This window comes from Aquarana catesbeiana, linkage group LG04 (genome assembly GCF_042186555.1).
Source record: "Aquarana catesbeiana isolate 2022-GZ linkage group LG04, ASM4218655v1, whole genome shotgun sequence".
Taxonomy (NCBI): Eukaryota; Metazoa; Chordata; class Amphibia; order Anura; family Ranidae; genus Aquarana; species Aquarana catesbeiana.
This window is the reverse complement of record NC_133327.1, coordinates 294,634,869-294,648,558: the sequence shown is the minus strand read 5'-3', so window position 1 is coordinate 294,648,558 and position 13,690 is coordinate 294,634,869. Positions and strand designations below refer to the sequence as shown.

The window sequence follows — 13,690 nt, the reverse complement described above, 5'->3', positions numbered from 1 at the left end:
AGTAGGCAATGATGGATATGCCTTTGACCCGTAATGGTGCCAAAGCTTCGGCCAGAATTTTTGTAAAAATTCTGGGCGATGAGGAGAGGCCGAAGGGTAGAGCCTGAAATTGAAGGTGCATGATTCCTACTTCTGTCTTTATTGCTAATCTCAGGAATTTGACACTCCTGGTGTATCGGGATGTGGAGGTACGCGTCCTTTAGGTCTAGGGAGACCATATAACAGTTTGGGGGCAAAAGTGCCCTTACTGAATATTTGGACTCCATTCTGAACCTCTTGTAGGTTATGGACAAATTTAGAGGCTTGAGGTTGAGGATTGGTCTGACCTTCCCTGAAGTTTTCTGCACTCCGAATATGTGGGATTAGAAACCTTGCCCTCTCTTTCTCCATTTGGTACCTTGATAATCACCCTTTGTTCTTTGAGTTCCTTTAAGGATCTCATTAATCCTCTGGCCTTCTCCTTGATCCTTGGAAGTTTGGTGATGTATAACCTGTTTAGGGGTGATCTTGAGAACTCTAAACGATAACCTTCCTTTATTGTTCTCAGAATAAACGGGTTGGAAGATATTTCTTCCCATTGCGGGAGGAAGGTCCCGAGTCTCCCTCCCACTGCGACTACTTTGTCATTTCTTCTGGGTTTGCTCAGGACGAAAAATCGCCCCTCCCTTGCCTTTCCCTCTCTGAACCCAAGGTTTCCTCTGGGTCTCCATCTTGGGAGTTGTAAAGCGGGATCTTGTATTCCCTCTTTGCCTCTTCTTACTTTGTTGTGGCGGTTTCCAATTAGCTTTACGCTTCAATTGGAATGCCTTCTTCCTATCTGCAGTTCGGTCCAGCACCTTTTCTAACCCTGGTCCGAACAGCAGATCCCTTGTAAAGGGAATCCCGCAGAGCTTGGCTTTGGACACGCAGTCACCCTGCCATGTCTTAAGCCAAAGAGCCCTTCTTGTGGAATTGGCTAATGCGGAGGACCTGGCTTCCATCCGCACCAGTTCTGTGGAAGCGTCTGCGATATACGCAAGACCTCGCAGCAGTGTGGGAAATAAAGCCAGAATCTGCTATTTCGCAGTTCCTTCTTCAATGTGAGCCTGTAATTGATTTAACCAGAATTCTACGTTCCTAGCCACCATCGTGACCGCCATAGCTGGCTTCAGGCTACCCACTGTCGAGTCCCATGATTTCTTTAACAAGGAGTCCATTCTTTTATCCATCGGCTCAGAAAGAACCCCCATGTCCATAAATGCCAAGTCCGTGTGTCTTGACACCTGCGAGAAGGCTGCATCTAGTTTTGGAATCTTGTTCCACACTGATGCTGGATCCTCTGTAAAGGGAAACTTCTCTTTAAGGCCTTGGAAAAAATAGCTCTCTTTCAGGTTCCTGCCACTCTCTTAATAGCCTCTATTAGGACCTCATGAACAGGAAAATTCCTCTTTTCCCGTTCCCCTAGGCCCTCATACATTTGATCGTGCAATGATAACGGTTTCTTCTCTGTTGATATACCTAATGTGGTATGAATGGCCCCTAAAAAGGTGATCTACCTCTTCCAATGAGAGCTTGTATTGGGATGGCTTCCTGGAATCCCCATCCAGAGCTTCCCCCTCAGAATCTTGGGAGCCAAAAGTTACACTGTCAGGTTCCTCTTCCACCTCCTCTCTGGGGGCTACTGAAGGACCTGCCCTAGTGGAGGGTATTGCCTGTGCTTTCGGTACCATTGTTGCCGGAGGAGCAGTCTGAAACTATGGCATCTGAAACCCCTCAAAAAAGTTTTTGAAGGATTCAAAGGTATTGGACAATTCTTTAACAGATGCCGCTAGTTCACCCTGCTCTGAAGAATGTTCTTGTACTAGTTTGCTAATACAATATTTACATAAAGGTTTTTCCCAAGAATCTCTAAGGGTAATTTTACAGGAAGGGCACCTCCTTTTTGAAACAGGAGGGCCCCTGGTTTTCTCTGTTTTCTGAAAAAACATAAGAAAAAAACCCCCAATCATTAATACACAGTACCCTTGCCTGCATAATTGCAGGAGTGCAACACTTTCATATGGACTTGCCTCACCAGCGGCCCTATGAATCCACCCTCTGACACCTGAGGGTCTTTAACCTGCCCCCCCCTTGCACCTGTTCCACACTATTGATAGTGGGGGGGGGGGTTCAGGCAAGGGGAGCTCCACCCTAGGTTCCCCTTACCTTAACATGGCTGGAGCTGGTCTCTGCTGGAGCAGTGCGGTCCACATCCTCTGCATCGGCCATCATCGTGTCACCTCTGGAGCTTCTGCTGTCTCCACAGCATGTACAGCTCCTCTCCAGCCCCATGCCTGGCTCCCTTTCAGCGTTCGCGGCCGGAACCGGAAGCCACAAACCTGGAAGTGCACGCCCCTTCTGGCCGGATATGAGGTCACCCGCCACAGGCCGCGCAATCCCAGTACCCGGTGTGTTCTTCTTCACACGCTGCTGGGGGCATGAGACTGCAGGAGCTGCGCTCCACTTCACCGCGCTCGGTGATGAAAGGGAAGCCCCCCCGACCTCAACCTGCGCTCAGGGATGGCAATAACCAGACAAAGTTTTTCTGACCAGGTTAGTGTTATAACCGCTGTGGGTGTACACACTAACATTTTCCCCCTGGTCTGTCTTGGGAGTCTCTACTCCTCTTTCAGGACATGCTGCCTGAGCCTCCCTGGCTCTCCTGGCTGGTTCCTGTGGTGTCTCCCCTCTGGAGGAAACACAAATAACTGAGGAGCCAGCAGGGGAGGAGGAAATTTATAGAAGCTGGCGCAGGTGTTTCCAACAGAGGGGAGGAGCCAAGCTCTCAGGTGGCTGTCCTGAAAGACGATTAGGGGAAAAATCCCAATAAGCGTATATTGATTGCGCCTACAAAATAGTGGATGTTTTTATAGCATTTTTATTTTTTACTTGTAACGGCAGTGATCAGTGATTTTTAGCGGGATTGCGACATTGCGGCAGACAGATCGGACACCTAGCTAACACTTTTTTGGGAACCAGTGACATCATTAGTGATCAGTGCTAAAAATATATCGTTAAAAAATCGTGATCTCGATTCACCCCCTCTGGGATCTCTCCTGCAAAGATTGACGATTCTTTCATATAAACAAGTGGAGAGACTATGTGCTCACTCAGCTGTCAAAAGAAAGCATCCGGGCATTCTGCCAAGTCTTTAGCTTGATACATTTTAACTAAGCTTCCTTCTTAGATCAAAGGGAGAAAACTTCTGTGTAAATAAATAATCCAGGCAGTCTGCCAAGTTTTCAACAATGTGTAAATGCAGGAAGTTTAACCACTTAAAGTCTAAATCTTTTTCTGACACTTCTTTCTTAAGTTAAAAAGAATATTTTTTGCTAGAAAATTACTTGGAACCCCCAAACATTATATTATATATATTTTAGAAGAGACCCTAGGGAATAAAATGGCAATTGCTGCAATATTTTATGTCACACTGAATTTGCCCAGCGGTCTTTCAAATGCATATTTTTGGGAAAAAATACACTTCAATGAAAAAAAAAATAAAAGAAACAGTAAAAGTTAGCCAATTTTGTTTTGTTTTAATGTGAAAGATGTTACGCTGCGAGAATTGTGATCTATCTTCTAAGCCAGTGGTCTCAAAGTACCGGCCCACGGGCCGCAAATGGACTGGTTATAAATGGCCCACCGAGCCTGGACGGGTTTGCTTGAGGGGGAGGCGCCGAAGAGCTTTGTCTCCGTGTCCTCTCTGCTGCCCATCGCCCCACCCACCTAGGCACTGGTGATGGATCAGAGCCCCGGATCCAGGGTCCTGCTGCCACCTCAGGGCGGAAGATTGTGTCCTTCTCTGGGTGCCCTGTGTTGAAGCCAGGAGCTTACTTGAGGAGAGGTGAGTGAGCTATCACATTGAGGCAAGTCCTTAGTGGGGTGACTGGGGTAGAAATTTGTGTGTGGGGGGTATTTATGGAGTGTGGGGGGTAATGCTGGGTTAATAATGCGTTTTGCTGACACCAGTGCTGGGGGTTAATAATGTGTTTGCTGACACCAGTGCTGGGGGTTAATAATGCGTTTGCTGACATCAATGCTGGGGGGTTAATAATGCATTTGCTGACACCAGTGCTGGGGGTTAATAATGCATTTGCGGACACCAGTGCTGAGTATAGTATATTACTGCTGGTATAGTTTATTGTTTTTTGAAGTTTTGAAAGTTTGCATTCGGCCCCCATGGGATATGAAAACTTGTCATGTGGCCCTCTGGCAATTTGAGTTTGAGACCCCTATTCTAAGCAAAAAAATTGTGATTCTCATTTTAGCCAGAATCGTACAGCTCTAGTGGGGGGATGGGCTCACTGCATGGACACTCTGATCCATGTTCCCAATTAGCAGGAACACTAGATCAGAGTGTCAATGCCTGACAGCACAGCGGTCTGCTTGTTTACATCAGCAGACCGCCGTTCTGTCTCTGCTGGAAGCGATTGCGGGCCTGCTGATTGGCCCCCTCTGTGGCCACTCAGCGTGCAATCCCTGCTCCGAAAGCCCACACCCCCCAGTGGCTATTGACAAAATCACATACAGATAGATACGCGATTCTGCACATTAAAGCCACCTTGCCGCAGTATATGTATGGCAGGCGGTCGGGAAGTGGTTAAACAAGCTTAACCACTTCCAGCCCAAAGACGTCATATGACGTCTGACTTTCAGTGGTGATATCTGAATGATGCCTGAAGCTGCAGGCATCATTCAGATATCTTCTTTTTCAGCCAGAGATTCTGCGCACCGTAAGAATGATCATAGCAGTTCAGCCACTTGGTTGTTCTTACAGGAGGCCGGAGGGGACACCCCCCCCCACCCCCACTCCGGTTCTTCTCCGGGTTAGCCCGTGTGATCGGGGACCAGGAGAAAGAATCCGCTGCCGAAGAGCATAAAGACTGGTCACCAGTCATCTCTATGACTGTCGGAGGCCGCGGATGTAAACAAAGCTGAGATCTCAGCTGGAAAGCATCAGATCTGTTTTTTTTTTTTTTTTCCAGCCTGAAGGAGAGATGTGGGGTCTTATAGACCCCACATCTCTCCATAAATAGGACCTGTCACGCACCATTCCTATTACAAGGGATGTTTACATTCCTTGTAATAGAAATAAAAGTGATAAAAAAAAAAAAAAAAACAAATTAAAAAAAATCAAAGAGAAAGTGCAAAAATAATAAAAAGTAAAATAAATTAGTAAAAAAAAAATTTTAAAAATTTAAAAGCGCCCCCAACCCTGCGTGCTTGTGCACAGAAGCGAACGCACACATAAGTCGCGCCCGTATGTATGTAAACGCCATTCAAACCACACACGTGAGGTATCGCCACGTGTATTAGAGCGAGAGCAACAATTCTAGTAGTAGACCTCCTCTAACTCTAAACTGGTAACCTGTAAAAAATTTTAAAGCGTCGCCTGTGGAGATTTTTTAAGTAACAAAGTTTGGCGCCATTCCACAAGTGTGCGAAATTTAAAAGCGTAACATGTTGGGTATCTATTTACTCAGCGTAACATCATCTTTCACATTATACAAAAAAATTGGGCTAACTTTACTGTTTTGTTATTTTTTTAATTCATAAAACAGTTTTCACGCAAATACCGTGAGACAAAGACCCCCATTTTATTCCCTAGGGCGTCTACTATAAAAAAAAAAAAAACATATGTTTGGGGGTTCTAGCAAAAAAAAAAAAAAAAGAAGATGATTTTTACATGTGTTACTAAACCCAGGACCCTGCATTCACTATATCACGTCTCTCACAGTACACAGAAACATGGATGGAAATAACATAATAAAAATGCTAAATACCTTTCTCTTCAGCAGTATAAAGAAGTCTTATGACTTCTATCAGTGTCTGGTTAAAGCTTGTAAGAGTTTTCATTCTCCTCTGACTGTCCTATAAGGTTGCAGAACCCCTGATCCTCTGTCTGGACAGTTCTGATTGGCCCTGTGCTGATCACATGCACCCTCCCAAAAAAAAAAAAAAATAAATAAATAAATTATATATATCACCCAAACTGAGCATGTGCCCCCAAAGCTCTGTACTAATCAGCAGATGGATTGGGGACAGTGGAAGGGGAGGATCAGAGAAGACAGGATCAAACAGCCTTTTTAGACAATGGGGAGGATTAACTACTTCGGCTCCACAGTGAGCATAACAAGCATGCTTTACTGCATATATAGACTGATTTTAATGTTGTGGGTTTATTAACACTTCAAATAACCATGAACATTAACATCTCTTTACCTACCTCCGCTCGTTGTATAGACATATGACGGGCAGGATCCTCTCTCGTTCTGGGATGACGTCGCCCCACTCTCACTGCTCCCGCGCTGTGTACCGCAATCTCGGTAAAGATCCAATGTGCTGCTCTTTATCCATGTGATCAGCTCTGTCCAATCACAGCTGCTCACAGGTAAACAAGGAAGTGCAGGTAATCAGCTCTCCTTGCCTCACACTGACAGAGTGTGAGGAAAGGAGAGCTGATCAGCGGCATCTCCTCACAGGGGAGATCTGTAAAGTTAATCAGTGCCCTGATGATCTGCACAGCCTCAACAGTGCCCAGCAGTGATGCCAATATGTGCTGCCTATCAGTGCCGCCCTATCAGTGCACATCAGTGAAGTAGAAAAATTGCTTATTTACAAAATGTTCTGACAGAAATTAAGAAAAACAACTTTAGTCTTTTTTCGTTTTTTAAGCAAAATATAAAAAACCTGCGGTGATTAAATACCACCAAAAGAAAGCTCTATTTGTGTGAAAAAAAGGATAAAAATTTAATTTGGGTACAGTGTAGCATGACCACGCAATTGTCATTCCAATTTGCAAAGTTAAAAACTGGCCTGGGCAGGAAGGAGGTATAAGTGCCCACTATTAAAGTGGTTAATCAAAATCTAGAAAGCATTTTATTTCTACACCTTTAATCTGAAAGCAGTTTTCCAGTGCACTTGTGCTTTAAAACTGTCAGGAATAATACAATTCTGGTACTCTTATCGGCCTGTACATACCTAAAAAAATTCTTCCTGAGCACCCTTCGATTCCTAAAGTTTGAGAGCCCTATTATGCAAATCTTAACTTCTGCAAGGAAAGCACACTGCCACTCTGCACTACAGTACTTGTGTACAGAAGAGTGTAACAGTACCTAAAGCGTGCAGATGAACTGTATACATCTCAAAAATGCAATGTAACGCAGCAGGACTAGCCTTTTTTATTATCTTTAAGAGAGTGTAAAGCTAGAGATATTTTTTTTTTATTAACATAATAAACATATATCATACTTACCTGCTCTGTGCAAAGTATTTCACAGAGTAGCCCTGGCACATCCTCTTCGGCGAGTACCCACCATAGAAAGTTACTTTCTATAGGGGCACTCGTATGGGCTCAATCCTGAGCCGCCCAGTCTGCGTGTATAGATACTGACAGTGCAGCTCGGCCCTGCCTTGAGACATGTCCCAGAAGATTGCAGGGAGGGAGGTGGAGAGTAGGAGTCGCCTAGGCGGCATGGGCGGAAGTAGGCGCTGTGTGTCCTGAATAGCCAGGCAATCTTCTGGGACCTGAGATGTGTCCCAGAAGATTGCAGGGGAGGGAGGTGGAGAGGAGGAGGAGTTGCCTAGGCCAGTGTTTCTCAACTCCAGCCCTCAAGGCGCCCCACCAGGTCATGTTTTCAGGATTTCCCTCATGAAATGGCTATGGTAATTACTAAGGCAGTGAAACTGATCAAATCACCTGTGCAAAATAATGGAAATCCTGAAAACATGACCTGTTGGGGCGCCTTGAGGACTGGAGTTGAGAAACCCTGGCCTAGGCAGCACGGGCGGAAGTAGGCACTGGGTACCTGTCAAGACTAGGTACCCACTCCCCCCCAAAAAAAAAATGTCATGCCAAAATGTGGCATGTCAGGATACCTTAAACTGGAAGTTGCAATTTTGGGTGGAACTCCGCTTTAAAGCACACCTTGAAGAATCTGAAGCCACATGGAAAAAGGGTGTCCTGGTCAGATGAGACTAAAATTGAATTATTTGGCCTCAACACCAAATATGACTGGCAGAAATCCAATACAGCTGACTATCCAAATAACAGCATTCCTACAATAAAGCATGGAGGTGATAATATCGAGTTATGGGGATGTTTCTCTACAGCAGGATCTGGAACACTTGTCAGGATAGAAGGAAAATGGATGGGGCAAAATACCATCAAATACTGCTGCCCTCTGCCAGAAAGTTGTAAATGGGAAGAAGGTTTACCTTCCAACAAGACAATGAGCCAAAGGCAGCAAAAATGACCATACAGTGATTGAAGGAGAGAGGTGAATGTCCTTGGACGGCCTAGTCAGAGCTCAGACTTAAACCCCATTGAAAATCTGTGGAATGACTTGAAGACTGCAGTTCACAAATGGTGACCATCAAATTTAACTGAATGTGAGCAGTTCTACAAAGAAGAGTGGGCAAATATTGCAAAAGGTGGTTCAACAAAATACTGTCAAAAGGGGGTGATCCTTTTTCCAATTCAGTGATTCTGTTTTTTTTCTGACATGTTGGTGCTATATCTTTCACTTGGATGTTATAAGTTGCACTGAGTAAATATGGCTGAATAAAACAAAAACTGTGTCTGTCTTTATCTCAGGCAGCAACACCACAAAATGTGATTATTTTAAAGGGGGGGGGATTCTTTTCTATAACCACAGAAACCTCAATCTAAAATCGTATTCGTGAACAAAGTATCTCCATACAAATCAATCAATAACTTTCCCCCCTGGTCGCTCTTACCTCAATTGAGTCTATCTCCAGCATAATGGAAGTTACGGCTATTGAAACATTTGCAGATTCCATTGTTTTGGATTGAGGACCGCTTCCCATCTGAATCGCACAGGAAAGCAATCCGCATTCCCGTACAGTGCGATTCTGCAGGCCATTCATTTGAAAGGGCTGCAAATTGCACCAGACCACACAAACAGTAACAAATGCGCTATTTTAAAAGAACAAGTTGCACCAAATTGCGTGTTACTACAGAACCATGCGATTTCTTGGTCTCAAAGTCAATGCATAAATGAACACTCTTCACAAAGGCAGAGAGCTTTGAGATCAGCGCACAGAAAGCCCTTTTCATGTACCCCATTCTGGTGTGAACCGGCCAAACATCAAAGAGATAACAATATGAAAGCGTGCGTGGCCACCATACACATTACAACCTGACTGTACAATTCATTTTCTATCCAGTCAGGCAGCATGTTGTGTTATATACCTATAGGTAGATTGTTCCGTCAGACTGTAATGCATATAGTGAGCTTTAAAGGAGGAAGACAGTCTTGTGCTGAGGTATGAGGAGATGTACCATAGAGAAGCTCCCTATCTGAGCGCAGTAACCAGGACAACACCACACACCTTATTCTCTTCTCTGCACTCTCGCGCCGTCAGATTGAACGCGGGAAAATGGAGACGATAGCCAGGCCGAAGCAATCGCAAAAACCCACAAATCGCTCCAAATTCAAGGGAAACACAAGATGAAATGGCTGAATACAGAACACATCGATAGACAAGTGATGTTCACATGATATGCCTGGACATATCCAATAGGTGGACGCCGTTCCTAATAGAGCCAATAGCAGCACCTGATAGGCCGCCCAGGCAAAATTACCTAGCATTAGTCGCCCATACATAGGCTGGAGGGATGTGACGTCATCACCGAGCACACTAAGGATAGGACTACATTTTCCAGATGTCAGCCTGTCTGGTCACATGGCAGGAGCGGGAACCGTTGTCTGTCAGGAGAGGCAAGTATAACCGTATATTGCTAGGAACGGTTGTAAATGCTAATGACAGCGCGTATAATGCAAAGTCCCTATGTGGGAGAGTTACCCTGTTGTGCCGAGAATGGTTTCCCCGTCGAAATCGCCTCTCCAGCCCTCTGCACTGCCGCTCCTCCTACTCTCCCCCGAATGCTAATCATCCTTCTACCGTGCGCGTCCCCTGTACAATATTATTAATCCATCCACACAAATATATATGTATCTATTATCACTCCTTATAAAATATATATATGGTACAATATTATTACTCCTTCCATCCATATATATATATATATATATATCTATACACACGTCATCATTATTATCCCTTCATATTAATGTGTCTAATTTATTCTTACCCCTCCTACGTCTTCATTATTATCCCCTCCTATTATTTTATATTATTTATTGAACACTGGAAATTCTCCCCACAGTCCTTATTATTATTATTATTATTATTATTATTATTCTTATTCCTACCACCTATTATATATCTATCAGTATATACGTCATCATTATCATCTCTTCCTTTTATTTTATCTAATTTTTTATTGCCCCTCCTATTATTTTATTTATTATTACACCTCCTATTATTTTATATTCATTGTTAATCCTTCTATTATTTTACATTATTATTACACCTCCTATTATTTTATCTAATTTATTATTACCCCCTCCCAGTGGCAGTTGGTGCTGAAAATTTTTTGGGACGGGCGCAAACAAACTGAAAAAATCAGGAAAAAAAAATCATCAAACGCAGCCACTGTGCACATCTGTTTCTCTGACTGCTCTACTCTTTGTATAAATCATCCTCACTCTTCTTTCTTACCTCAGACCCTTTCTGTCCAGAGGAATCGGATTTTGATAGCAAGCTGACTATTGCTATCGGATCTGGTTCCCCCTCCCAATATAGCTTCCACAGCATTTCAAGGGTTAAAAACACTTGTATATGGTTTCTCTGACTGCTCTACTCTTTGTATAAATCATCCTCACTCTTCCTTCTTACTGACTTACTTAATGACAGCGCGTATAATGCAAAGTCCCTATGTGGGAGAGTTACCCGGGAAATGAAGAGCGGGGCGGACTGACAACCCATGGGGCTTTCCTGTGTCCCTGTCCACACAGAACACCACACATACTTCCTTTAGCTGTAGTGGCAGCAGTTGAGGATCTTTACATACACTGGAGTCAAGCCATCAGACAGTTGCAAATCAGTGGTCATGCTATCAGACAAGTTTTTTTGGTTGGAATATTCAACACAGAAAAACTAAATATAACGTAATGTAATATATAAAATAATTATTACACAGAGTTGTCACACATACATCACCCTCTCTAACATTTACAATACGGTAAGATTTTACTGTGGAAATTTAAAGATACAGAGTCCCAAATATCAATCCATTGGTTACAAAGTGTCATTTTTGCAATATTTCAAATTGGGTTCAAAAAAATTTCTCCCATTGCACCAATACGTTTACAATGCAGATGTGTCATACACACCCCCCTCTATGATATCTTACAATACGGTATGAATTTACTGTGGAAATTTAAAGATATAGAGCCCCAAATACCAATCCATTGGTTACATATTGACATTTTTGCAATATTGCAAATTGGGTTCAAAAAAATTTCTCCCTTTGGACCAATACGTTTACAATGCAGATGTGTCATACACCCCCCCCCCCCCTCTATGATATCTTACAATACGGTAAGATTTTACTGTGGAAATTTAAAGATACAGCGCCCTGAATATCAACCCATTGGCTACATGGTGACATAATTGCAATATTTCAATTTGGGTTCAAAACCAATTCTCCCATTGGACCAATACGTTTACAATGCAGATGTGTCATACACACCCTTCTCTATGATATCTTACAATACGGTAAGATTTTACTGTGGAAATTTAAAGATATAAACAGCCAAAAATCTGTACATTGGCTAGCTACAATCAATATATGCCCTAAATATTAGCCCATTCATTGAAATTGAGATAGATAGATATATATATATATATATATATATATATATATATATATATATATATATATATATATATATATTTATTTAGATTATATCTAAAAATTTACAGAGACATATCTTTTTAACCTAAAAAGACATAAAAACAAACAAAGGCGCCTCTAAGTGCAGAAGATAAACAATTTTAATACCCCAACTGGGTTAAAAACACTTACAAAATAGGAGTAGAAAACAGGCACATCGTGGGTAAGGCTGCATTGGAAGGGGTCACGATCAGAGGAAGCCTTCAGGAGGATGGATGTAGTCACTGTCAGCAGCGGTGTGAAACGCAGGGAACAGCTGTGAAGCCGGCGTCGTCAGCGTGTGAGGGCTGCGAACCCGGAAGTGATGTCATCCGATGAGCGGCTCTGTGACCAGCCTGAACCGCAAACGAAAGGCCGGAGAGGGGATGTGATGTCATCAATGAGGGACGCGTTTCGGAACCGTCATTCGTTCCTTTCTCAACCTCGGATTACACTGATGGCGTCCACTGCTCTACTGCCACTGTCCACTGTGCCCCTGCCCCACCCAAAGCACTAACCACTTATTACTGGGTGTTCTCCCAGTACACAAACTGGTAGATCTTGTTCTCCCTGTATGATCAGTGTGCTGGGATCCATTCAGTAAATGTTGTGGATTCAAAATGCTTATCATATTATTTTTTTTTTTTTTTTACAGAAATTGCTTAACCACTTGCTTACTGGGCACTTAAACCCCCCTCCTGCCCAGACCAATTTTCAGCTTTCAGCGCTGTCGCATTTTGAATGACAATTGCGCGGTCATACAACACTGTACCCAAATGAATTTTGTGTCCTTTTTTTCATACAAATAGAGCTTTCTTTTGGTGGTATTTGATCACCTCTGGGTTTTTTATTTTTTGCGCTATAAATGAAAAAAGACCGAAAATTTTGAAAAAAAACGCATTTTTCTTAGTTTATGTGATAAAATTTTGCAAATTAATTTTTCTTCAGAAATTTTGCCCACAATTTATACTGCTACATATCTTTGGTAAAAATAACCCAAATTAGTGGATATTATTTGGTCTGTGTGAAAGTTAGAGAGTCTACAAGCTGTGGTGCAAATCATAAAAAATTGATCATACCTGATGTACTGGTGGCCTATCTCATTTCTTGCGACCCGAGCAAGCCAGGAAAGTACAAATACCCCCCAAATGACCCCTTTTTTTTGAAAGTAGACATTCCAAGGTATTTAGTAAGATGCACTGTGAGGTTTTTGATGTTGTCATTTTTTTCCCACAATTCTTTGCAAAATGAAGATTTTTTTTTTTTTTTTTTTCCACAAAATTGTCATTGTAATAGGTTATTTCTCTCACATGGCATGTGTATACCACAAATGACTCCCCAAAATACATTCTGCTACTCCTCCTGAGTATTTCGATACCAAATGTGTAAGACTTTTACACAGCCTGGCCACATACAGAGGCCCAATATTGAAATAGCACCATCAGGTGTTCTAGGAGCATAAATTACACATCTCATTTCTCAACCACCTATTACACTTTTGAAGGCCCTGGAGCACCAGGACAATGGAAATGCCCACAAAGTGACCCCATTTTGGAAAGCTAACACCCCAACGTATAATCTATGAGGCATAATGAGTCTTTTGAACGGTTCATTTTTTTTCCAAAAGTTTTTGGAAAATGTGGAAAAAAAAAATGAAAGCACATTTTTTTTTTACGCAAAGTTGTACATTTGTAAGATATTTCCAACACATAGCATGTACATAGCAAAAATGACACCCCAAAATACATTCTGCTACTCCTCCTGAGTATGGCGATACCACATGTGTGAGACTTTTACACAGCCTGGCCACATACAGAGGCCCAACATGCAAGGAACACCATCAGGTGTTCTAGGGACACATAGCATTCA

The 13,690-nt window shown here is 42.7% G+C and overlaps 2 protein-coding genes across 6 annotated transcripts in view; one reads left to right on the top strand and one right to left on the bottom strand.

Moving 5' to 3' along the window:
* The window catches only part of PRIM2 (DNA primase subunit 2), a 449,872-nt gene that overhangs the window by 316,640 nt on the left and 119,542 nt on the right, over positions 1-13,690 (bottom strand). Inside the window, exon 1 of one of the 5 annotated variants that reach the window (XM_073626715.1) lies at positions 9,323-9,550. The exons of 2 other annotated variants lie outside the window; for them this stretch is intronic. The gene's annotated coding sequence lies outside the window, so the exon portion shown is untranslated. Of the gene's footprint in view, positions 1-9,232; positions 9,551-13,690 lie in introns of those variants that run through there. 2 more of the 5 variants (XM_073626713.1, XM_073626714.1) reach the window with 2 other exon arrangements.
* Positions 9,562-13,690, top strand: part of LOC141140007 (E3 SUMO-protein ligase ZNF451-like) — an 85,404-nt gene continuing 81,275 nt past the window's right edge. Inside the window, exon 1 of the mRNA XM_073626711.1 lies at positions 9,562-9,761. The gene's annotated coding sequence lies outside the window, so the exon portion shown is untranslated. The remainder of the gene's footprint in view (positions 9,762-13,690) is intronic.